This window comes from Caretta caretta, chromosome 19, assembly GCF_965140235.1.
Source record: "Caretta caretta isolate rCarCar2 chromosome 19, rCarCar1.hap1, whole genome shotgun sequence".
Taxonomy (NCBI): Eukaryota; Metazoa; Chordata; order Testudines; family Cheloniidae; genus Caretta; species Caretta caretta.
This window is the reverse complement of record NC_134224.1, coordinates 5,653,049-5,680,157: the sequence shown is the minus strand read 5'-3', so window position 1 is coordinate 5,680,157 and position 27,109 is coordinate 5,653,049. Positions and strand designations below refer to the sequence as shown.

Below are 27,109 nucleotides of genomic sequence, written 5' to 3'. Positions count from 1 at the left end.
CAGGATTGGTCTGATCCAGTATAGCCATGCTTATGAGCTTCTAAAATCGTACATGGAGACAATAATTTCACCATTTCAAACTCAACCTGGGAATCCTTGGCCTCATTTCTGCTGAGAAAGTTATATAAACCAGAAAGTCCTGTGCCCCCCTATCTGCAGGATCTGGGTGCTTGCTTATGGGTCCTGGAACATCTCATACTTTATCTAACCTCCTAGCAGGCAGTATGAGTATTTAGCATTTATACAGCACTATAAATCTTCAAATCAAGGTTCAAAACTCACCAGTTAATCCTCATCATACTCCAATACAGTAAGATTTTTCCATTTCACATATAGGAAAATATGAAAGAGAGATTAGGCACCTTGCCCAAGGCTATAAAGTGAATTAATGGCAGAGCCAGGATTGGCCATCAGGAGATCTTGGCTTGTAGTCTCATGTTTAATATGCTACTAAGCCAGGCTTTGAATTTTTCCATTCTTACTTGCTCACTTTTTTTCTATTTACATTAATGTTCAGTGTCTCCATAAAAGATTTCCTTTGTCATCTAATGTATCTGATGAGTTTTACTCACTGAATGCACTGTTTTTGCATTTTGAATTGTGCTACTGTATTTTTGCCTTTATGTTGTGAAGCATTAATGAAATGCCATAAATAAATATTCTAGTACACATATATATTTCATGATTTCAATGAAAGCAGCTTCAGGAATACAAGACCACTTTTATATCTGCATTTTGTTATTCTGTCACATTCTAGTATATCATTTCCAAGTACAAAAGGAACAGGAAAACCATGCCTGAGCTAAAAATGGTTAGTGCTCCAACAAGAAAGATCATTTTGCCTCAGCAGGCTGTTGGTGTTACAAAATCCACTACTCACAAAAGGTCTATCAGGAAGCTCAGTTGCAGAAAAGAAAAAACAATGTAGAGCCCATATTTCATGTTATTGAAGAATAGTACCTAAAAAGGAAGAATAAAGAGCACCTCGCCTACCACACAACACAAAAAACTGGAAGCCAACAGAATCAGAAATATATTTGCAGTGTCAGAAATCGAGCAATATTTCTTTTGTCAAAATTCATAATAATCTTTATGATATATTTTTAAAATGCTTCAGACTAAAAGTCCTCAGACGACAAACTTCAAAATAGATTGCTGCAGTCTCCAAAATTCAAGGGAGATTCTGATATCAGAGATGCAGAGCCCACACTCATGTATCAAAGAATCTGCTCTCCACAGTAATAAATTATGATGTCACAAGCACTTGAGCATGACAATCTAGCAAGCAAGAAATTCTCACAAAAGGGTTCATGTATTTTAATAAGGTTTTAGTAAAGCACGTTTCTTTAAATTTGTCTGAGCATGACAATTGCTTTCTACATACGAACAGCACATTATCTGTAGCCAGATACTGCAGCAATTACATTTTAATGGCAAAGGCCAAATGCCCTACCTTTAACAAGCCACATTCAACCCACTGACTTCAGAATATAAACTGTGAGCTTGAAAATGAACTGCATGAGGTGACATTTTACAGTCTCAGCAACAATAAGAATGTCTTAGCTGTACTGAAAGCTAGTTTCTGGGCCACTGATCAATAGCACTTGTTCTTCTACATGTGCATTGTCCTGCTCCAGTCCCAAGAGCTGACTGTAATCTTCCTTTGAAATCATCTGCTGAAAAACCATACCAACGGTCTGATAACTGCTTCCCAAAAGAGACAGTGCCTGAACCTGCTGTACATTTCTCTGCTTCAAGGCCTATTCAAGAGGACATATAAACTTTCAGCCTGGCAGCTGATATCAAGAAATACCGTTAAAGCATCAAATGTATTTCATTTACCATTCCAAATAATCTCTAGGACAGAGGCCAAATAATATAGCTGCAGCAAGCTGGCAGCATAAAGATACAACAACTACAGTCACAGAAAGAAAATGAATCCTATGTGCTTGAAAAAAAAAAAAAAAAGCTCAGATTTTTAAACTGGCTTTCATGGTGAGAGACTGTTCTCTTTACCACCCAAACAGAGTCAGGCCCTGTCCAAGCTGGAGCACCATGTTGTAAAATAGTTGGTGAACAAGGTTCTGGATAGCATTACAGAACTATGCTGACAACAGTTTTTAAACAAGGGTGTAGATTGCAAGGTTAGTGCTACAATGTGGACAGATTTGCTTCCAAACTAACTATGCTAGAGACTATCTGTTCCATCCCTTTCTCCACTTCCCACTTAGTTGGTCCTAGCTTGGATTTGGAACACGTTAGTAACTGCCCGGCCTTGCCTAACCCTAGATTTTTAGGGAAAGTTTTCACTATTGCTAACACTGATGCAGATCCAAAAGCAGCAACAGAGGGACCATTAGGGTACACAAGGGCTCCAGGAAGCCACTGGCGTTTTTAATACTGTGCTGTCGAACCTTGAGTGCTGTAGTAGTAGTGTGCTCAGCCTCTCTAGTCGCACATGCCGTTAGTCCGTAAGGTGCCACAAGTACTCCTTTTCTTTTTGTGAATACAGACTAACACGGCTGCTACTCTGAGACTAAGAGATGGCACTGATAAGAACGAGAGACCTGCATCCAGCTCTCCTGAAATGGAAAGATGGTCAGGCAAAAGACAGCACATGAAGATGGGGAGGTATTACCTGAAAGAGTCTTAGGGGCTCAGTGTTTCAGAGCAGTCCATAAAAAGAATAGTGAATGTGCAGCTTGGGTATCCAATTTGTAAAGAACTAGGGCCCAATATATACAGTCATAGTTATATGTATGACAAATGCTTTCCAACAAAAAGTTATTTGAATTGGTATAGAGGTTTGTTTCCACTTTTGATATATCCGCAAGTGGAAACAAAAAAGGTCTGATACAGAAAAAATATTTTTATAAACAAGTGGGGGAAAACATATATTTAATGTTTACATATTATTTAAAACTATTTTTGTGGCACTGCAGAACCATTTATTAATTTTGGAACCAAGAAGAATCTAATTTCAACTAAAGCAATGAAAAGTTATAAACAGGAAACTACAATAAACACACACCAGTCTTGACCCCCTCCCCCCCCATAGTTGTCAACATTAGTGGATATCTAGTCTCTTTGGACCTTTTATAATAAACACTAACTCTATACATCAACACCCTGTTTTCCAGCAAGGCGGCGCTTTAACAGAAATCAATAAATGAGGGTAAATATTTACATAGCTGATAACAAATAAGTGATCATATGAGGAAAACCTACTACTTATTTTATCTAGATTTCCTATATTGTAAGAAAGAATTCCCTGAATAAGCAGAGTTTGGTCTCTTCAGGCTCTGTTCAATCACATCTGGTCCATCTGTCTGAGCCAGTGAGCAGGAAAAGATCCTTAGTCTACTTTTAAAAGCATTTTCCAATTGTGTTTTAAATGCTTCTAATATCTTGATGCACAGGAAGTCAAGAAAGAGGACCAAAGTGTCTGTGATTTAAACATGTAGCAATATAAATATACTCGTGTAAGCAAGTAGAATCCTCACTCTACTATGAGCACAGTACACATACACATACCACAAAAGCCCATGCTTACCACTTTCCAGGGGTCTGACTTTATTGACAACTCAAACAACAACAGAATTAAACCTCAACCTAATATTTCTCTTCAAGCACAACTGTCCCTAGGGTTTTCCCACAGGACCTCTATCTCTTTCCAATTGGCTCTGAGATGCACTGCAACTATGTTTATACTCCTTGACTGGAGCTAACCAGACACTCCTGATCCAACTTCAGAGAGTGACTCAATTACTGCTTTTCATACAAGCTTCTGGCACAGGAGGTTAAGGTGGCTCAGATACACCCCAAATTCCTGTACAGAATCCTGTTACAACTAGCTTTTCACAATATGACCAATTCATCCAAAGGTGAAGAAATCTTCTGGGAAAGTGGAATAGCATGCTTTTCTATACAATCAATCAAAAAAAATTTGGTCAGCAAACCTTAAAGTTCATATCAGGCTGCAGGGTATTAATTAATCTACCAGCTTTTAAATATCCACCAGAAATCTTGATATGTCCTTGGAAAGGATGCAATTAAGCTACAGTGTTTACAAAGGCCTCATTAGGAAGGTGGGTTGTCAGACCCCTAGGGATTTGTAAATTTCCTTTCTAACCACTTTTTCTTAAAGGTTATTTGCATAATAGTTCCTAGAGACCCCAACTTGCTTGACCATGATTCAGTGACGTGACCCTAAAATGGGATTCCTGTTCCTCTACATCTTCACACCAAAATAAAACAGAATGTTTTATATAAATGCTTATTATAATTATTTATATTATGGTAGCACCTAAAGATCCAATCGGGATTGAGACCCCGTTGTGTTGTGCATGTCACAAACTGTCATTTCAAATTGTGAAAAGTAGCAATTTCTAAAGCATTTCACAATACTGAAGACTGTCTGAAATAAACCTATCTACGTTGCCCAGGATTTAAGCACATTATTTCTATAAATATTAATCAGAATCACATCCAAAAAAGTGTGTATTGGACTGAAAATTTACATATTAAATTTTGAATATGGTTGCAGTAATTCTGCATTATTTGCATCATACTGTATGCCACCAAACCATCTGCCATAAAAGCATGGTTTTATGCTCTCAGCACTGGATTGGGAATCAGGGATCCACAAGTTCTAATCACAGCTGATATGACCTCCTTCTAGGTGCACAGACAAGTTACAAACTATTTGCATCAGTTTCTCCATAAAATGGAAATTCCAGGAGTGCTGTAAAGCACTGTAAAGACAAAAAGTGCTAGTAAGTGCTAAACTTATTCTCGCATACACAGCAGCAGCATCAATGCAGTGATCGGTAAAGCACAGTAATTCTTATCTTGATGCACAGGAAATAAGTTATGCATAAATTAGGGCTAGAATATAAACCAGAATCAAGAGATTTAGGCACATCTTTCTATAAATGGCTAGAGTAATTTAATTTACAGGATAAATGTTGAACCTATCTCCACACAACAGTACTGCAAAGAGACGAACATTCCCTCAGGTAAACGTGAACATTTCCCACTGACTTCAATGAGGGCTTAATGTACATATTAAAGGAGACAGTATGGCCCTTAAGCTTTTTCAAATAAAAATGAGCACCTGCAAATATTTAACTGCTTCACACAAACCAACATATTTAAAAATACGTTTCCTTCTAATACCTTTAGATCAAGAAACTTCTATAATTCCTCACTTTCATTTTAACCCCCCCCCCCCTTAATAAAAAAAGCTTTATATGCTTAAGTTGCTTGGATAATAAATACCTAGCACTATATGTTTCTTTTTAGCTTCAAAACACTATGCAAACATTAGTTCCCACAGCACCCCTGTGATGTATTTTACCTATTTCCATTTTGGTGAATTGAGGCACAAGACTTGCCCAAGGTCATAGTGAGTTGCACAGCCATGAACAGAAGTGAGGAATTACTAGCTTGCAATGCCATGTGTAACCCATTAAACTACAGTGAAGTGAGTGATAGTGCACATGTGAAGCAGAACTTAATTTGGCCATGCCACTCCTCCTGAAGTGCAACCCGTGGGATGAATGCCCTGATCCTGAAAATATTTATGCATATGATTAACTTTAACGTGTCAGTAATCCCACTGAATTTAATGGAACTACTGATGCTTAAAGTTAGGCATGTGCTTATGTCTTTGCAAGATCAGGGACCAAGACACCACATTTGTTGTAGTAACCTGCAAAAGGAAGCAACTAGTCTTTAAACACTCTGGCAAGCATGTATTTGTCATATAGACCATACACATAATCAAAGTTACATTATGCTAAGAGATGTATGCATAAACATCCAGATATCCAACATGTGTTAAATTTTGCGTGTGAATTAATACACTTAAGGCAGAATCACCTAGCTGTTAACAGTAGGGGCCAGGACTCTATTGCCAGCTCAGGCAATGACTTACTGTATGACCCTGGACAAGTCAGAATTGCTATGCCTCAGTTTCCCCATCTGTAAAACTGGGATAATACTTATCTTTAATAGAGCATTTTGAGTTCCCCATTGGAAATGCACTACGGGCAAAGTACTTCTATTACATAATATCACAGAACTCATGTTAAACAACTCCACTGTGATATCCATGTGACTTTGTACACAAAATGACTGCATATATTATTTGTTATGCAAACTTATTTCTCTAATTTTAATCCTAGGGATGGTTCTCAGTTTTATTTACAAATTAGACAAACACACCATAGGCTTTATTCCGTGATAGAACCACCAGACACCTTAAGTGCATTGAAAGGCACAACACTAAATGCAAGAGACTCAAGAACTGACCTTTTCTTAGTGCAGCACCTGACTCAAGTGTCATAGTGATTGTAAAATGCTCAACGTTTTAAAAAGGTGATTATTTAAAAAGCAAAACTAATCTGAATTGCTGTTAGTGTCAGTTATTTTAGTTTCCTTTCTTCCTTTGAACCAGAGAGCACAAGGTCACAGCTAAGATTTGGTACTTTAAAAGTTAAACATTTACTAAGTTTTTTTGTGTTTTCCCTTTGCACTCAATCCTTGCCAGGTTTGGTTTCGGTGTTGGCAAGATTTTTCCCCACACAGGATAAAAACCGATTCAGAGGGCCTTCAGATAGATAAAAAGACACGTGTTCTTAAGATATACCTTGCATATATAAATTTCTATATCAAATGCTGAGTAAAGATATAAAAGGCCTCTTTAATAATCTGAACACTTTTTGAACAAGGTCTATTTCACAGGGTAAAATACTACTTTGTATACATTAGAACAATATCCCAAAGGGTGCAACTTGTCTCCTGGCTTTAATCTCATTCACTCAGGGAACCTAGTATGAAATATGTTCTCTATACACACACACACCGTGGTTGTATAAATTTAAACCGTTGTGTGTAGCAACACAGCTTCGGAAACCATGACTTTGCCAGCCCAGGCACAACAAAAAGTTACTCCCTTGCGGTTATTCAGGATAACGGCATGGAGAATAAGTGAATGATAATTTAACTCACCTATTCCCCCCCCCCCCCCCCCCCAAAAAAAAAGTTACTTGCCCAAGGAGTAGAACTGTGGAAGGCTGATGTAGTCTAGTTTTAAATTTAACTTTAAAAAGCACTGCTGAAATTAACGGGACAAGTTTTCACTCCTCAGAGACATGATGTGTCTTATTCAGATTTGTTCAGAATATGCCGATGGAATTTCAGGGCTGTTATTTGGCATCAGCGAGATACAAATTAAGTGTACTTGTCACATGTCTAAAAATATATTAAATAGTTTAATCTGATTTCAAGGACTGAAGATGATGAGTTTTGGCACACAAATATATTCTCAGGATCCAATATGTGGCAGCAATAAATGTCAGCATACATTTAAACTATACTTATTTAGAATGTGCCCTGTGCTGGAGCGTTAGTAACCTCAATACTCAACGGTATTTTTAGGAATTTTGTGATTTATACCTACATAATGCACTATTTTCTACACGACTTTAGGCTACTATCCGGTAAGTGTCCAATAAGCACATAAGTGAAAATGAGTGTCCTTCAAGTACCAATATTTTCAGAAACATGGTTAAAATTGTTCAAAAAATTAACAGAATTAAAGGTTAATAATTAATGAAGCCCTTGTAACTACAAAAATAATGGTGTACAGTTTATCATCAACAAAAAGCAGCATTTCCAAAGAAAATCTTTGAAAATCCAAAAAAATAATTCTCTTAGCCCTGGAAGATTCATGAAACCAACTCTGCATCTAAGAAAAAAAAAAAATGAAAAAGATAAAGAGTGTTCAGGAAGCCCAAGTTTATTTCCTCTCTCTTTAATACATCTAAGAACAGAGAAAATACCCTCCTGCCTCCCACCACCACTCAAAAATTAATAGTGGCTCTATGCACCCTACTCTAACTTCCTTGAGAAAATCTTTTTAGGCTCTCAAAAGGAAACACTTCAATGTGAAAGCCAGCAACATAGCTCTCATTTGTGGGGCATCACCTTTGGAACTTGCTGTCTCTTGATAGTCCAAGAAAGCCTGGATTGGGTGGTATCTGGGGCATGACATAAGAAGTTTATTTAGTGTTTGGTTAAGTTTTGACTTTAAAATACAAAATATAGGAAAAATAAACAGCAGAGATGACTGTGCATTATACATATATTTCTCACATGTAGTCCTTACTCAGGCAAAATACTCTTAAAACACCGTAGGATTAGGCCATACGCTTTTTTTTGGTGGGGAGGAGGGGTGTGTGTGTTTTTAATGTTTGCCCGCACATACTAGAGTTATTTATACACAACATATATGAATATAGACAGGTTTTTGATGAAACAAATCACATATACCCACATACACTTTACTACCATTAGACAGCCAAACAATTTATCTGGCTGAAAGACTTAAACCAGTTGAGTGTTCTTAACCGCCTATTTAGTATTTGGATCAGACAGAGTTCATATATGATACTGAGCTCAAACACAGATGCTGCAGGAAGTTTGGGGTAAAGTTGTGATTTAATCTTAATGCAGCACTAAGTGCTACATATTTCTTTGCTCTTCTGTTGCATTTTTAGAACCAATCATCAAACTGCAAATAGGGGGAAAAGGCAGAAAGAACAATTCAAAATAGCACCAAACTATCAGCAGAACACACACATAAAAATAAGTGATAGGAAGCAAAAAGTCTCCTTGTAATTATTTAATGAACGCATAATTATGGATTTGAAATTTTTATTATTTTCCAGATATTTTTTCTTTTCTATTTGCATGGTTTTTGTTGTATAGCAGCTGTGATTTTTTTAGACAGGAAGGTTTATTTTGTGTATGAAGATTATATGGGAAAATTATTTGAACATTTATTTATTCATTCTTTTACTCCATGTGCTTTGTAAATAATAAAGAAACTATGTGAAAAATGAAATTAAGAACAACCTATATATCCTACTTTTACATAAGGAAATGCTTGAGGAGTCCATTGCCTCAGTTTTGAGGCCAGCAGATGTCGAATTGCTAGGGAGGTAGACTGGATAATCCACTAAGTCTTGTGCATTTCTAGCTTCTACAATTCTGTCCTATAAACAGCACACCATACAAGGGCCACCAATCTTCACCCTATACAAGTCTGCGTCACCTTCAGTGAACAAAAGAAAAAGAAGACTACTTAGACTGACCCAATTTTATACAAAGTGACCAAGTAGGGCAGGAAGTTAAACAGACTACAGAAAGCCCCCAGACTCAAAAAGACTCCTGAACAAGAGACACCTCAGAATTGTAAAATAATTCTCTCTTATAAGGAAAAATATCCCATAGATAACTCCCAGTAAGTTTTAGTATCTTGGAAGTTTATTCCTGAAATCAATGTTCTTATAACAAGTGCTGACTACGCTTCCAGACACTTTGAGGCATCAGATTAATTCACTAATGTTTTGAGACACAACATTTAAAAGAGGGTACAAGAGACAAACCATAACAATTTCACTTTATTATAAATCGGCTAAGCCCTGAAATTGGCAGAGGCTGATTCACATGACCATACAAGTTAAAATATAGATGCTTTACCACAGCATAAGAGACTCGAATTTACAGCCCTTTGGTTTGTACAACTCTTATTCTATAGCCACTGCTACTTTTTCAACCTGTGGACAATAGTTTTCCCCACTATAAACTTCAACTCCAAAATTTCACTACCTAAAAAGTCAACTGCAATAACAATGGGAAATACACATAAGGTACCTTGTTTAAACTAAAACTGGCTTCACCATCAAGTGAACTTGAAACACAAAAAATGAAATCTGTTTCTCTCAAACTGAGATCCCAAACCTGCGTTCCTTGGGCAACTTAAACTCTCAAAGAAACTAATAGGAGTTTTGGGTGAGCACAGAATACAGGATTAGGCTCCAACTAAGTTTACTGCACTGAGTAAATTGGGGTAAAAGTGCATCTCTTTCCCTTTCTGCCCTGCACAGTGGGTGGGGAAGAAAGTAGATAGAAACTGGTCCCATTTGTAAATAAATCCCTTACTAGCTCTACTGAAACACTTATAGTTCTTCAGGCCGTCTTGACATAGTTAAATAAAATTGTATCTATCTTAATTAAGCTCTGAACTTCTGGCAATGTTAAGCAAGGATATGTGTAGCAGTAAGAACTGGACGTTAAAAAAGTGCCTTTGGTAAGGATTTCCTATCTTCTCTTTACAGTGAGCATGTGAGCACCCACACACACCTTCCAGCCTCTGACCTCCCCTCCACTATTCAAAATGGTTCAAAGCACCTTACCTTAATTTCTCTGGGGGGAAAAAAAAAAAAATCTTAATCTTAACAGGGAACACTTCAAAATGTCATTCATCCTTTTGCTTGAAAATGTTATTAATGAGCTTTATAATCACAGTAAAAGTCCACTGATTCTGGCTGGTAACCCCGTACAAAGCTTTAACATTACTACTGTTCACATACAAAAAGGGACCCTCCAGTACAGATAATTTTGGCTAATGTTAGGCCTGGTCTACACAAAAAATTAGATCAGTTTAGCTACATTGGTCAGGGATGTGAGAAATCCACACCCTTGAGTGGCACTGTTAACCAAACCTAAGTCCCTGTGTAGGCATTGCTAGGTCGACCTAGCTACTGCCTCTCGGGGAAGTGGATTATCTATGCTGACAGGAGAATGCCTCCCATCAGTATAGGTAGCATCTGCACTGAAGCAGGGCAGCTGTTCTGTTGTAGTGTTTTAAGTGTATATTAGTCCTTAGTGTAGCACCCCTCACCTCCCTCTCTGATTTGAGACTAGCATGGAATCAACCCAGAATTAGCACTGATACAACCCAGAAGTCGAAGTTGAATAAGCTTTGTCTGCAAACAGAAGACATTATTGATAGGTGTGATTAGTTTAAATTCAAAATATATATTTTGAGTAGTTAGTATCTGAAGATCATGCTAATCCCAGACCTTTTATTCTTAACTCTTGGTAAAAGTTTAATTCCAGCATGCAGGCCTTTATTGCCACAGTTATTAACATCACACAAGAGACATTCTTTTTTTAAAATCCAGAAATAATGTTCTGGCCTGCTTTTCCATCTCCCACACAAAAATAAGCTACAAACATAATTACTTCGAGCTTTTAGAAAACCACTTCCTTGGCCAATAACTGAAGATTAGAAAGAAGATAAAGAGCATCAGAATGGGAATACTGAATCTGGGTCATGCAGTTCACTCATGACAATGCAACAACTAATGCCAGGGAGATTTAGAATCTTTTGGTATGGATGGGGAAGAGAGAAGGACTGCGATGTAATTTGGATCATTGTTGAAAATGATTTCTAATTTAGATCTACAGCCTATTCATGCCAACCTCAATGTCCCCAGACATTGGAAGTAACTTCATTTTTCAACTTAGATGCTTTTTTCCAGTTCAACGTGGTATAAACAAACTTTGTCCTTCATTCTCTAAACTCGGAGCAGCAGTATTTCAAGGTCACTCTTCCTAGCGAAGGAAGGCCTTGCTCCAGCAACTTTCACTGCAGCACCATTTCAACTGCAAGAGCACTAAATAAATATGGAATACAAGTCTTTTATTCAGTTTGCCATGCAAATCCTTTACACTGAAAAACTTCTAAGCTAAGCACTCTCTGTTTCCACGGCTGTCCTTTGCAGGACTACAGACCCTGTAAGACTGCTCTACTGCAGGAACATTCCAGTGACCTTCAGTCCTTATTTGCAAATAAAAAGGAAAACAAAGAACTGCTTATACTTGTCAAGTGTTTTGTTGATGTTTGTAGAAGAGATACAAGGCTTCATTACTCACAAGAACTGAATAGTTACTGATTAGAAACCTATGTGCTAATGTTAGGCTTCATATCCCCTAACCTAAAAATGTGGCATTATCTGCAAGGGCAACAGAATGTGCTGCACTTACTATGACTTTCACATTCTGATAACAGTAAGAGTACTACAATTTTAGGAAGGCGGTAAATGAAGTGACAGACATTTTGTAGTACATGCTATCTAAAGAGTTATGTTAGCGGTCTTCATAAAGGATGAGATTTAAAGGATGAATGTATCTCCTTTTCACTCAGGCTCTAAAGACATTATGAATATCCTGCAGTGAGAATGAAGAGAGCAAAATTTTACCCATCATTATACAGCCATTTTAAAGAAGCAAAACTATTCGTGATATACAGGGGGAAAGTTATGAAAGAATTTAACTTTTATGATTCAGGGCCTTCAATATGAAATCCTATTGGACAGTAAAGCATATTTGTATACAAATTCATAACAGTGTCACTGGTGCTCTTTGTACCTTTAAAGTAAAAGGAAATGTGGAGAAAATTCACTCAAAATATTACATTTTCTTCTTCTATGAAAGCTTCAGTGCACTTGAACAAAGAAAAATTATTCTGAAAAATAGTTCAAGCTTTGAACCTCCATATTCGTTGTTCAGAATAAGTATTTTATCACGGTACTTCCTTGAAAATTAATAGTTTCTTCATTCATCTTCTCTTATCTCTACTAAAGTAGCAAAATACAGTTGAAGGGCATGCAAAATCCAAACAGAACAAGGTACAGTAGGTGCAATGTAAGGTATGCAAGGAATGTAAAGTGGCCATTTTCTGAGACAGTTCAACTTATCTCCTCTCCTTAAAGCTAGACAGTTTCTGTGATTTCCACATAAAACAAAAATTAAACTTACCAGGAACTGCATTAATTTTACATGCATTTAATTATCCCTCTTCAGACAGGGAGAAGCAAGTCACTCCTATCCATCCCCCACAAAAAAGGAAGAGGAAACAAAGGCAGCAAGAGATGCAGAGAAATGGTTCTGGAATGTCCAATGCAGTGCATAACTGAACAGCTGCCCTCCCAGCAAACTATTCGCCATTTTTCTTTGTCTTTCAGCTGACCCCTGCCTCACTGAAAAACTCCCGAGTCGCCAATGAAACCCTGTGCAGCCTCCTTCCACTTTAACAGTCAAAGGCATTCAATCTAGCATGCTATTTGACACCAAATCTTGCCTCCGCTGCTGTCTTATTGGTTAAGCTCCTTTATCTGTTAAGCTCACAAAGTCTGGATTGGCTGCTCATGTCATCACTAACCTCCATTGTACACTTCCTGTTTTAAAGTTACCTTGAGACGCAGAACAGGGGTCAGACACAGACTTCAAACTAGAAGGAAACTTATATAAGGAAATATTTAGTAAATATACATAATACAAATATCCTGGCAGTTTTTGTATCTAAAGTAGTCGCTCTTGCATGTCTGACAGATTTCCTGACACTAACGTAGAGTCATACTATTTCCCACCCCAAGGATTTCTTATTGGCTGAGGTCCATTAAAAAAAATTAAGATAATTTAGGGGCTTTTGATTGGCCAGATAGGTTGTCTGTGTAACATCAATACAGTACCATATAGCAGTTATTCTGAGACGACAGTAAGCACACACTGGAAAGTTACTGTGTAAAAACAATATAGGCTTTTCTTTATTATAAGGCAGGAAAAGCCAATCTAAGACAATTAAACTAACGACTTAAATTTAATGTAGCAGAACTGAAGTAATCTATTTGAGTCCTTGTCTCAATTAGTTGCATAAAGACCTTTTATAGTTTTCCAAAACAGATCTGTCATTCTAAGTAATTTTATTTAAAAAAAAACAAAACAAAAACAAACTAAGACAACTTTAAGGTTGAACAATTAAACACCCAAATCCTGAAGTGCCACAGTTACAGGTTGCATGTGAACCCTTAACTTTGTGAATGCAGTAAGATACAAGGCTTAACTACACTATTATGTATTGTACTGTTTAAGAAAATGTACACATTTGCACTTGCATCTACATTCTCATCAGCAGCACATAAATGCAATTCAAGAAATGAGGCAGATAACTGAAGTTAAATTAGATGTATACATAGGTGACATATGCCATTAATGTTCACTGAGAAATATAAATAGTTAAAATACATTTTACTTAATGTGTAGTATGTTATGAATGGTTCACTGTGCATCTTTCATTAGTGATTTTCATGGACCGTGTGGCGCTCACAGTAGTAGTAGAATGTTACACAGATAGCATAATTGTAGAAAATTACGTTGTATTTGAAAAAAAAATAAAATCATCAAGTAGAAATATTTGCTTACACATCACAAAATGTCCTATCCCATGAACCTCATGAGGATCACAGTAGGAAGCACTTCTTCACACACTAGATGTTGGTAGGAAAGAACCACTTTGAGTCTCAGGAGCTGTGCTGATTTTCCCTCCAAGGCATGAGTACCTTAAGTTACCTCATGAACTTCACTGCTTCACTTGGGGAAAGAGTTCCATGGTACCTAATTCACCATTGACCTTACAAAACATTTCATGAATGAAGCAAGTATGCCAACAGAGCCCTTTACCTACCTATCACTCTGTAGGTGTTAGCTCTGCACACCTGTGCAGCATGACCTTCTTTAGCTTTGAGTTTATGAACTTAGCACAATTAAAAGTGTTCTGTGCTGGCTCAGTACTCAATTTTCAAAGTCTATTAAGGCAACCAAATCAAGATCATTTTCCAATGCAAAGCTTAAAAGGTAAGTGTCAGTGAAGGCTATTTCCATGCCATATTTCAGGAGTCTAAAGCAGTCATTTTTGATGTTCAAACAAGAGTTCTAAGTATTGTTTCTACAACAGGTTTCCCCCCCCCGCCCCCCACACCTAAACTATTTTTGCTCTTAACCCCACCCCACTCCCCACACACTCTCCTAAAGACCACCTCTAAAATAAAGTCATCACCACTTTCAGGCAGAGAAAAAGCCTGGAAAACTTTAGAAAATTTAAAACAATAGAGTTTAAAAGTAACTGAAAACATGTGCCTAAAATGGAAAGAAACCATTATGCCAATTAAGCCACAGAGGCTGCTATATTTCAAGGTCAATGTTCATACGACAACAGGTCTAATCTAAAACCCACTGAAGACAGTCCACAGAAAGACTCCCATTGACTGCAGTGGGCTCTGGATCAGGCCCAAGGTTTGTAATAATGGACTAAACACAGAATGTGCTCATAAATATACTGAAGTAGGAATGTATGTTGTGCTTTGGATCGGAGATTAGCAACATCTACAGCAGCAACATATCTGTATTTTGTATAGCAGATTTCAAACAAATTATATCCCAAAATGCTTTACACACTTACAATAAGTGTGAATTTATCTTTCCCTCCATTATTCTATGTTAAGAAGTGTAACAAACAGACAGTACGAAAAGATTAAGTTAGACCCAAACAGCTGATAGAAATAAATGCATTCCAGAAAATATCTACCTTAGTGGCACATGAAATATTAGTAACAAAAGTTCAATCTTCATAATATTGTTCTTAAAAACCTCTAAAAATCTAGTAATGCTTATATTATATCCCTGTAACACTACATAGTCTAAGGACCTTATTCCGATCTGCTGGACAGACTGTACATGCTTTATTCTTATCATAAAATCAAAGAGAGTAAAGCCAATACTGAGCACTTTTGAAAAATCCCACCTGAAAGCTAGTAAGGGATGAAGATTCTGGAAGACAGCAAGTAAATTGCACGTTTCCACCACTGACTGATTATATGGCTTATTAGTTATCTTGGCTACTGAAAGTTATCATTTCATGCTTACAGATAAGAGTTGTTTTTTCAGAAGTGACAATCTATTGCAAGGTATTTAGATATACCATTTAAAAAAAAAAAACAGATAGTGGCACTATAGAGACTAATAAACATTTCTGATCTTAAGTGCATAGAATCAAAAGGTAGATGAATCATGACATTCTGATGGCCTATGAAGCTGGGAAGCTTGAGCATTGTAAAGAACTTAAATTTACAGCATGCACAACATTTTCCTTTCTAAATTTAACGGCAATACAGAGTTCCAAATGAACAGGTATTAGGAATTAAAATTATTTATTTATTCTGTGCCTCAGACACAGACACTGAGCAAGCTCCCCCCTTGCCCTCCCAACATTTAACTGGAGGGACCACCTTTAGTTGGTGCTTTGTCTCTGTCCGTGTTTGGCTTTACCACCGACCAACCGAGACTGACAGAGAGGTGGCTTCTGTGATGTGACAACTGTCCTCAAGTAGTTGAATCGATGCTTCCAGGCCATTGTATGTAGATAGCCATCAGATGGTGCTGATGCTCCCTTTTAGTCATTAACCGTTGAAGAGGGATTTGAATCAGCAACCTAGAGATGAAAGGCTCCATATCCAATTATCAGAGCACCTCAATATTCTAGGCCCTCTCAACTGCTTAACGTACAACAGGTAGCTCACAGGCATAAAAACTGTACAACAGAACAGAACTAATTCAGATACACGTTGGACAAAGGATGAGATAGGATAACTGTTAACAAGAATCTGAAGGGTTACCAAGGAGGGAAACAAACAATGAGGAGTCCGGTGGCACCTTAAAGACTAACAGATTTATTAGGGCATAAGCTTTCTTGGGTAAAAAACCCACTTCTTCAGATGCAAGAAGGGAAAGGAATTATTTAGAATTAGAGGGTGTCCACATGAGCTTTTTTGCCCCAAATTTCCCATGTTTGGTGCCAATCATTCAGCACAACAGGTAGGAGTGTAAGCACAAAGATGGCTCCAGGCACCTGCCAGCATTTAAAAAGTGTTGTCTAGCCCTCTCCTACAGGTCCACACGGCACAGCGTTTAAAACACCAGCTGCTGCCAGTGCCTTGTTTACACCATCGGTGATAGCAACTGTAAGAAATTTGGCACAAACAAGCCTAGTATAGTAAAAGCATTAAGAGTCATACCAGGATGTTACGTAGCGTGGGACAAATATTGGTAGAGAACGTTACTGAGAACTGGACATAATGTTTCAACAGCAGTTGCACCAGTGCCAAAAACAAAGGTAAAATAATGTCTTTACTCCTATTTGAGATTCCTCTGTTTATGCAGCCAAGGGTTGAATTAGCCCATTTAGCCACAGCCTCATACTGGGAGCCCATGTTCAGCTAATTATCTATGACCCCCAAATCTTTTTCAGAGTTACTGCTTTCTAGGATAGAGTTCCCCACTATTTAACTATGGCCTACATTCTTTGTTCTTAAATGTATACATTTAGGCATATTAAAATGCATAATATTTACATGAGCCCATCTTATCACGCAATCTAGATTGTTCTGTCAGTGACCTGTCCTATTCATTACAGCATCATAGGGTTAGAAAGGACCACAAGGGTCATCTAGTCTAACCCCTGCCAAGATGCAGGATTTGTTGTGACTAAACCCTCCAAGACAGATGGCTATCCAGCCTCCTTTTGAAAACCTCCAGCGAAGGAGCTTCCAAGACTTCCCTAGGCAGAAGCAGTTGAGTCTATTTACCACTCCCCCAAACCTTATCACGGATGATTTTGTTACTTCTTCCAACTCTCTGAAATAGGCAAAAATACTACATATTTTACAGAGGAGGGAAGAGTAGTATAGGTTAAACAACTTGCTCAGGGTCACCCAGCCGGCCAGGTGGAATAGACTCTAATGGTCCTGATTCTCAGTCCCCTATATAACTACTAAATAACAATCCTACCCTGCTGTGTAGGGGTATCCAGCGTCAGTCCCAAACCAAAATACTTTCCAGTTTAGTTGACCAAGAATTGTCTCCACCCTGAATGGCATTTAAACTCATTCATTCCACTGTGTTCAGTAGGAATAAAGAACTCTAGCTAAAAGCAAATTCATTAACATTTGAGTGAAAAAGTTGTAATTCATTGTGAAAGGTGAACCAAAATAAGTTATGTTAGAATATATTAGGTCAGGAAGAAGTGAAGAGCTGTACACTAGGTTATTTTGTCCGTGGCTAATATAAAAAAGTTAACTATGCCTTGCATGCTGCCAAGTCCTTTACTCTGCACCACAATTCCTAACAGTTATCACACTGACATGAAATGGTACTTTCAATCCAACTGCACAGACTCTGGCAACTAATGAGGGTACTTACAAGGGCTTATTCACAGAGTTGCTAAAATAGACTGGAGCTCTCAATACCAGGAGTTTCTTCTTGAAATCTCATATGGGACACTGGGCTTAGTAAGAAATAAAAAGCATGATGATAATTTTCTTCTAAACAATACACCATTAATGCACTACACCGGGAGTCAAGAGTTCTGGGTTCTAATCCTAGATCTGAGCGACATGCTGTAAAACTTCAGGAGGAAAGATGGTCTAGCAAATAGGCCTCCAGACTAAGATTTAAGACACCTGAGTTCAATGCCTAGATCAACCACGTACGTCCTGTGTGACCTTGGGCAAGTTATTAAATCTGTGCCTCAGTTTCCAATCTGTAAAACAGGAATAGTACTTTCCTTCCTGACAGGGGTGATGCAAGGATAAAACCTATTAATGACTATGGGATGATCAGATACCACAATGATAAGGGCCAGATAACTTTCTCAATAGAATTGGGAGAGTGATCACATAATGGGAATGACTAACACCTATTTACTTCACAGAATGGATTTCAAGCCTATTTGCTATGCTGTTTAATACAGACTAACACAGCTACCCGCTGATGCTGTTTAATGTTTTCATCTATCTCAGTTTGAGAAATTAAAGTAAAAGCAGTCAGTTTAACTTCTGTTTATAGTTATTTTCACTTTCAAGGTTCTTAGTGCTGCCATATTTGGGTTTCAACCACCACATGGGAATGTGTTCAAAAATCAATTGCTTTAATTTGGTGATTTTTCATTGTGAAGACATTTCTAGTGGTTTTAGTTGTTTTTAAGGGTTTCCTCTTCCCCTGCACCCCCTACAAAGGTTAAATATTGAGTCAGACTTTGAAAAGGAGAAATGCTCTTGAGATCCTCAGGTGAAAGATGCCATAGATGGGCAAAATAATGTGACTAATATTTTGTGGTTGGATATCCTCCCCACTGGGAGTCAATCCTTGCTCAACTTTAGAGAAACTGGGATATTGTGGGACTGTATTTCAGATGCAAAGTTTAATAACTTGAGGTTTTGCATGACAATCCTGGAAGACATTCAATACCCATTGTCACAGGAAGTAAAGCAAGCTCCACTTAGAAGCCCTCCCATCAACCTAATGGCTGGATTCAGTGAGTAAGCTGCAGTTAACTGGTAACAAGCAAGCGCCTGATCTTTCCCGTATCTTGCACATTTGCTGCACAAGAAGCAGAATGCACTACTGTGTAGGGATCCGCTCACACTCACTGGAAAAGGAGGAGGAAGTGCTTTATAAACAACGTTATCATTTCACAAAAAGACAAGGAGTACTAGTGGCACCTTAGAGACTAACCAATTTATATGAGCATAAGCTTTCGTGAGCTACAGCTCACTACGTACCATACAGACTGTTTCATGTTCTGTGTGTATATAAATCTCCTCACTGTATTTTCCACTGAATGCATCCGATGAAGTGAGCTGTAGCTCACGAAAGCTTATGCTCAAAAAAATTGGTTAGTCTCTAAGGTGCCACTAGTCCTCCTTTTCCTTTTGTGAATACAGACTAACCCGGCTGCTACTCTGAAACCTGTTATCATTTCAGTATGTATGGTGCAAGTCCTCACCCTCAAGGGGACACAGGGGTCCACCTGCTCCACTCCTGTGAGCTGTCTGGCTGTGCTGCTTCAAAGGGTTCATTTCACCCCTTTCTCTAAACCTGCTTAGCTTAAACCTCCAGCCCACCACATACTCCCTAAACAACATGTAACGCTCCCCCTGGACCTTCTTCCCACCCAGGGCATCCAGCCCCACTGGCAAGCCCCTCCCCCAGCCTGCTAGGCCACCGTACCACCGCCCCCACCGACCCCGCTCCCGCCCTGCCCCCACCCCGTCAGCGCGAGAGGGAAAGGGGGGTGCTTCAGTTTCCTGCCCTCTCCACGGTCCGCCCTCTCACAGCCAATCACCGCGAAGCCCTCATTGCCCGCCTCCTCGCCACCAGCCAATCGGCGAGGATGGGGCAGCTCGGCCAATGGGAGCGGACCGGGCTGGTGGAAGAGTTCAGCCGGAGAGCCCCCGCCCGGGCCGGCCCGCCCCCCTCACCGGATCCCTATCCCCCCCCCCTCCTTCACTCACCAGCCCGGCCTGCGCCGCGACCTCCACCTCCTCTGCTCGGGCACCGAGGGGAGGGGACCCGCGACCGCTCTGCCTCCCGCCCGGCTGAAGGGAGAGGGGAGGGGGGTGTGACGAGGAACGGAGCGAGCGCGAAGCGGGCGAGAAACAAGATGGCGGCTGCTCCGTGAGGCGGTGGAACGGACGCTCCGCCCCTTTCCCCCCTCGGGCGAAACACTGCGCATGCCCGGGACTCGCGGCTCGGCCTCGCGAGATCTCCGTGGTGGGGGGGGCTCACTCCTCTCGGTAAGGGGGCGGGGACTCGGCGAGGGGGGGCGGTCCCAGGCGGAGGCGGGGCCTGGCGCGGGGAGTCCAGGGAGGTGGCGGATGAACCCCGGAAGCTGAATAGCTCATACCGCCTCCTCAGCCGCCCCGGGACCTGCATGGGACATAACACCCGGCTCGGAGGGGGCCAGGGCTCTGCACGCTCGCAGGCGTGGGGCGGGGGCTAGACGAGGGGGGCCATGGGGGGAGGCTCCCGGTGGGACAAGGGATCATTGATCTGGCTGAGGGGGTGGGAGGAGAACCCAGGAGTCCTGACACCCTCCCCCCCACACACACATGTCATCTGGCTGGGGCGTGGGAGGAGAACCCAGAAGTCCTGACACCCTCCCCTCCACACACACACACCTCATCTGGCTGGGGCGTGGGAGAAGAACCCAGGAGTCCTGACACCCTCCTCCCCTCCCCCACACCTCATCTGGCTGGGGCGTGGGAGTCCTGATCCTGACACCCCCAAACAGGGGCTCTCCCTTGCCCTGGGACCTGCATTATCCCATCCCTGGTCTGTCCAGAGGAAAACCTCTCAGTCAGATGCTTTCTTTGTTTTGCAGCTAATCTCTCCTCTCTGTCTTGGCCCAGCCAGCTGAGTCTTGCAGGGGGTCTTAGGAGCATTACCTAGCTCGGTACTGCATGCTTCCTGCAGCCAGAAACACTTCCTGAAGCTAAAAGAACAAGGAGTCCTTGTGGCACCTTAGAGACTAACAAATTTATTTGAGCATAAGCTTTCGTGGGCTAAAACCCACTTCATCAGATGCATCGTGGGTTGTGCAGTCCACCACCAATGACCCATTCCTTTTTCTGTTTGCAAAACCTGGCTCTGTCTCCGGTGTCAACTCTAAACTCACTTATGTCCTTCCTGCATTTCACTAAACTGATCTCAAAGGTAGAGTCCTTAGCTACAACAATTCTGTCTTCTGGATGCATAGAGAGACAAGGTGGGTGAGGTAATCTCTTTTATTGGACCACCTTCTGTTGGTGAGAGGGACAAACTTTTGAGCCACACACAGCTGTTCTTCAGGTCTAGGAAAGGTACTCCCAGCATCACAGCAAAAATGCAAGGTGGAACAGAGTGTTTAGCATGAGCAGTTAGCATATATTGTAATGGCCCATTTCTCACTTTGAGACACTCACATGCTACTTTGCATGTAGCAGGTTCCCCAATGAACAAGAAACCTGCATCACTAAAGAGTCTCTCATCCTCTAAAGCACACTTAAGAGAGAGATACTAGCCTGATCAATCAAGTTGTCAAGAATGCGATATTATGAGACCTTTACTATGGCTACACCTCGTTAGGACCTTTAGCTTTTGGTCAGTGTTTATGGGTCATAAGCTTCCTGAGTTAGGAAATATTAATACAAAGATTTTATGGATAGGTCAGTGTTCCATAAGTAGTGCAGGAGATTGGAAGTCAGGACCATCCAACCAATGTGCTTCAATCCTGCCCTGGAAGAACCACATCTAAACATGAGAATCCATTTTCCATGGCTCGTTCAGTCTGTGACCAATCTGGTGATGTTTCCAAGTAGTGTCAGTTGTGATCTTGATAGCTCCAAATTGGACTAGTCTGAGACACCTAATTCGTTTCACATGGATCTCGAATTCACCATCACGTGGTAACTTTTATCTACTATCACACCTGGCCTGGATCTGAATCACTGATCTGGAAGCAAAAGTCTTTGTATCCCAGTTCACTGAATTGTCCCATTTCCCAAAGACCCCTCTCTCTCTTCAACAGAGACTGGCTCAGGGGAATATGTTATGGCTGAATGTGACTCCTGCTGTCCTTGTGCTTTTCCTATTGAAAGGTACAGCCTGAAAAATTACTATCAATGCAGCTCTGTGTGTTTATTATCTCTCATTGATTACCAGATAACACACTCAGTTTACTAGTCAAATGATGATTTTCCTCACTGCCTGGCCATGTAACTGTCACCTGGATGTGAAAGTGAAGCTGGGTTTTTCCTGGCTCCTATCCCATAACTAGTAATAAAGCTGCAGTCAGAATGGAGATGCTCTCTTGTGTCCTTCCACCACAATCATAGGTTTTTCTAGTGTTGGGCACATGATATGCTTGGTCTGTAGCTCTGGTGAGATCATCCATGGTGCACAGTTCCTCAAGAGCCAGCAGACCAACAGATGTTCTGTGGTTTGTGTTTCACCGCAGTCACATGTCTCTGGGTTGTTGGAATGGCCCCACTTCCGCATACTGGCTCTTGACCAGCCAACTCTTGTTTGGAAGTGATTTAAACATCTTCAGGTAGACCAGTCCTCTGTGCATTTTGATGTCCTCATCAAGTATCGCAAACTGTGTCTACTGTGTTTTCAGTTGTGTAGCTGTTGGTGATTTTTCAAGCAGTTCCGTTGCAACTAGGAAGCTTTTCCATGATTTCAGGCGGCTAACTGCTGTGATGTGGCCATGTCTGGTATTGTCGACCTGTCATAATCATTCCATTTTGCTTGTGACCGCTTTCCTGATATCCGGTGGAGTGATACCACTATCTTTTCAATATAACCAGAGCTGAGCTGACAAATACGATAATGATTATATTATTTGTATAGCATTGTTATGAGTGTCTTTGTGTTCAGTCTTTGTGCCCTTTCTGCTAAGATTGCCCACAAGGGCACTCGTTGAGGTGGTGGCGGTTTGTGATGTGACACCAGTTTCTCTAGGAAATGTACTAAAACCAGAATATCCATCCCTACCCCTGTATGATTTGATTTCTGATCCAAGCGTCCCTGCGGGGCTAAAGTGGTTGTTCTGATATGGGAGGTCCACTGTTGCCAATGCTTGCAATTTTTATAGAGTCTTGCAATATTTGGTGTTTTTCTTAAAGCATCAGCTCTTGGATTCATGTGAATGCATGAGAATCTCAGCTGTGGTTTATTAAAAGGAAGTTTGTAGCCCTTGTGGTTGCAGAGAAAAGCTTGGATATGTGACTTATGTGCAGAGGACAAGTACAAGTGAACTCCAAATTTATTATTTTAAAGATCTCATGCTTTTTAAGCCAAACTCATTTTTTGAGAGCTGACTCACAATCTTTGAATGCTTGGGGTAACACTACTGGAGGTGTTTACTGCTATGCAATGTTGCATAGCCCATCTTCTGTTAACTTATTTATAAATCCGTCAGCCAGTGCTGCTGCTGATTTTGCAACAAGGTGCAATTATAGATCAAAACAGCTGTTTTTCCTGTGAGCTGGAGGGCAAGACGATATAAGGAATCTCTGCCCATTCCCTCTGTGCTCCCTCCAATTTATTTTAATTGTGGTCTGATGTGCTAAGCCAGCAATGTTCTGTTTCCTTCCCAGCTGCTTTCGCAACAGCAATGAACACATCACTGAAGGGACCTGGCTCCCTGGAAAGGATCGTAGCCTTCTGCCAACAGGTCTCTGTGCTAAGCTGGCTGCAACTTGGAGGAGACAAGGAAAAGCAGAAATGAGGCTTTTTCCGCTTTCTGCCTTCTTGCTGATAGTTGCATAAATATTTCTTCCTGGTTTGTCGATTTCATATTGAACAACATCGGTTACCCGCTGAGCCACCTCTTTGCCATATCAGCAGCCAAATCCAGGGTAACTTTGCTGCAAAAACGACACTGATTTTCAGAAGAACTGAGCGGAGTGTCCACGACACGGCTGAAAATTGTGCATCCCTGCATCCGAAGTTGTTTTTCCCTTTGTTTTTGACCTCCCCTTCTCCACACCACTCTGCTAACTGCCTCACAAAGGGGAAGTAGTCTAAGTTTGCATAATACTGCAAAGAGAGAGAAAAAAAAACACCTGCTGTAAGGTATTAATTTGGCTTCAGACCATAGTACCTGACTGCATGTGAGCCACACTGCCTTCTGCTCACGTGTGTCAAAACGATACAGCCTGTTTCTGATATCCCTTAGTCCATGAATAACACCATGAAAGTCAGTTGGATCACATGGCAAGGAAAGTGCTACCTAATCGGAGTAAGGGTGTCAGAGTCTGCCCCTCAGTGTGTAATTACTGTGCCTGCCTTATTATGTGTGCCACCAGAGCATATTGGTCACATATTGGGTACATTTTTAAAGGGCTTTTGGAAATTTTGTCCTTCAAGGTGACCTGAAAAGAACCAAATTCTTTTTTCCTTTTCAGGATGTGAAAAGGATCCCAAGAGGTAAGTTTCCCCTCTGCATGTTTTTTATTTTAGAATAAAAGATCACACCATGTCTTCCTTATCTTTTTTTCTGAAAGACTCTTCAGGGGACCAGAGAACTGAACAGAATCTCAGTCCTCAGTTGGTGAGGAAAGTGGGGGGGGGAGGGCGGGGAAGTGTTTGAATCACAAAGAGAACTTTTCTCCCAAAGCTCCGTTAGGTGTTTGAGCTAAATGGGTGTGAACAAAAAACAAGGTATTTTAAACAATCTAGCTAAAAATCCCTTCCCCTCTCAATTGCTCAGATTTCAGTCTCTTATCACTTGTCAGAATCCCTCTAGTTCTCTAATCATCCACAGGGCCAACCATCCAGAGCAGACTAGACAAGTCCTGATATGATTAATGTTCAAAACAATCCCTAACCAAGCCCAAACTTTCTTTCCTCCCAGACAACCCACTTGCCAGGCCTTCTTCATGCATCTGAGAGAGAAAAAACAACCCACCCCCGACCTAACTGTCACCTTTAGAGTAATTTGGAGGTATTTGGGACTCAGCTGTGTTGGGACTTTGCAGTTTTGCGTCTCACCTCCAGGTGGAGGTATACAGTAGCTGATTATCTGCATTTTTAGAGATGTCGCCTAGTGAAATAAGGCTGTGTACAAAGAGCAGTCCACGCAAAAAACCAACCAACCAACCAACCAACCAACCAACCGTCAAAAAAACTGCTACAGAATCAGGGCTGTTTAAATAATGATTTCCCAGTGCACAAAGAGATGCTCTGTAATAAAGAGTGGAACAGTTAATGGGATAAGTTTTGTTCTGTTAACGCATTCTCTGTTCCAAATCAAAACACATTTCAAATAATAAAGGAACGCCTAATCCCTGGTAAAGCCACACAGCTACTTCTATGCAATATGATTTTATTACTTCCAGGTTTCCAGTGAAGTCATTAAAACCACCTATGGTTTAATATAAGGGCCGTAAAGTGTAACTACTAGCGGAGACCAGTTTAGCATGGCTTCTTTTGTATGGAGGGACACAGCTCCCTGCTAAGGACATTTCCTATTGTCTCACCAACAGAAGGGCGGGGAGCAACTCCCAGCCAAAAGCTGGACCAGATATCAGATCCCATTCAGCTTCAGGTGGATGTGGGGTCCAGGGCAGCCTGGGGGATGAGCGGGGGACCTGGTGCTGGCAGCAGCAAGCGACCTGGCCCCAGCCCGCCCTGCCTCTTCCCGCCCCTACTCCACCCCTTCCCCCAAGCCCCTGCCACGCCTCTTCCCGCCCCTGCTCCACATCCTGTCCCATTCCACCCCTTCCCCCAACCCGCCACCCCGCCTCTTTCTGGCTTCCACCCCCACCCCCGAGCAACGGAGTCCTTAGGCAATCATGGAGACTTTGAAGTAAACCTATTTCCTAAGCATCACTGGTAATTAACTACGCAGATTAACATAAGGCAATTTATCCATTAACCAGTTTAACACAAACTTTAAAGAGACATATAGACAATGACATTATTTCACCCAAGATTCATCTAAATGTTACTATTCCCTTTTGATCTCTGAATCAATAGCTATAGTGACAGAAAGAAAAGGAGTACTTGTGGCACCTTAGAGACTAACAAATTTATTTGAACATAAGCTTTCGTGAGCTACAACTCACTTCATCGGATGCATTCAGTGGAAAATACAGGGGGGAGATTTATATACACAGAGAACATGAAACAGTGGGTGTTATCATACACACTGTAACAAGAGTGATCAGGTAAGGTGAGTTATTACCAGCAGGAGAGCGGGGGGGGGGGGGGGGGGACCTTTTGTAGTGATAATCAAGCTGGGCCATTTCCAGCAGTTGACAAGAACGTGTGAGGATAGTGACAGACAGGAACTGTCTGTTTACATGGGTAACATCTAACCAGATATAAGTAAACACATACAATTAGTATCACCGTTAATTCTCTAACAATACAGGTTTTCATTTCAAAGTTCTAGTCTATCTAACATGGAATGGCCTTAATTACCATTTACATACTTTTCTGACATGTCTCTGAAGGTTGAATCTGGGTCATTTATCCTGCAGGATGCTTAAGCCTTTCTGGCCTTGCATCATACTTTGTATAACATTCGTTGCAATTATATAACGGTGGTAGCAACAGTGATTTGCCTGGTCATAATCTAATCAGATAAAGTCACAGGGCCGTGTGCCCAGTGAGTAGCACTGCAGAGTTCCTGTCACCTGCTTTACCTTCACACTTGTGCTTGCTAGCATAGAATACAGGTTGCTGATAGGCCTTGGAGCACCATAAAGCACTGGAATCCTCTTACATATGCCTTAAAAGAATAATCCCATTAAACAAATGCCTTTTCTCCCCATCACACCAAAACACCAAGGAGAGAGTGGCGAGGATCCAACACCTCTAAGAGGCTGAGCTCCTTAAAGAGCTAATAGCAATTAGAGATGGGAAAGAGACTTAATAGGCCCCATCCTTCTGGCCAACACAGGATTATTTCCCAAGGCTATGTACAGCCCAACTGCAAATGACTCAAGCAATGGAGATTTCCACCACTGCCTTTAGTCAGACTGTTCCATGGTCGCATGGATCTCGCTGCATCAGATTGTGACAACCTTAC

General features: G+C 40.7%; 1 protein-coding gene and 1 long non-coding RNA gene across 5 annotated transcripts in view; one reads left to right on the top strand and one right to left on the bottom strand.

Moving 5' to 3' along the window:
* NFYC (nuclear transcription factor Y subunit gamma) overlaps positions 1-20,239 on the bottom strand; it is a 56,863-nt gene extending 36,624 nt beyond the window's left edge. The window contains exon 1 of one of the 4 annotated variants that reach the window (XM_048825703.2): positions 20,043-20,239. The gene's annotated coding sequence lies outside the window, so the exon portion shown is untranslated. Of the gene's footprint in view, positions 1-12,675; positions 12,868-17,949; positions 17,974-20,042 lie in introns of those variants that run through there. The other 3 variants (XM_075121284.1, XM_075121283.1, XM_048825701.2) reach the window with 3 other exon arrangements.
* Positions 20,104-25,595, top strand: LOC142069577 (uncharacterized). Its single transcript, XR_012665485.1, has 3 exons — positions 20,104-20,324; positions 24,480-24,501; positions 24,929-25,595. It is a non-coding gene; the product is annotated as an uncharacterized LOC142069577 (long non-coding RNA).
* Positions 25,596-27,109: the final 1,514 nt, after the last annotated feature.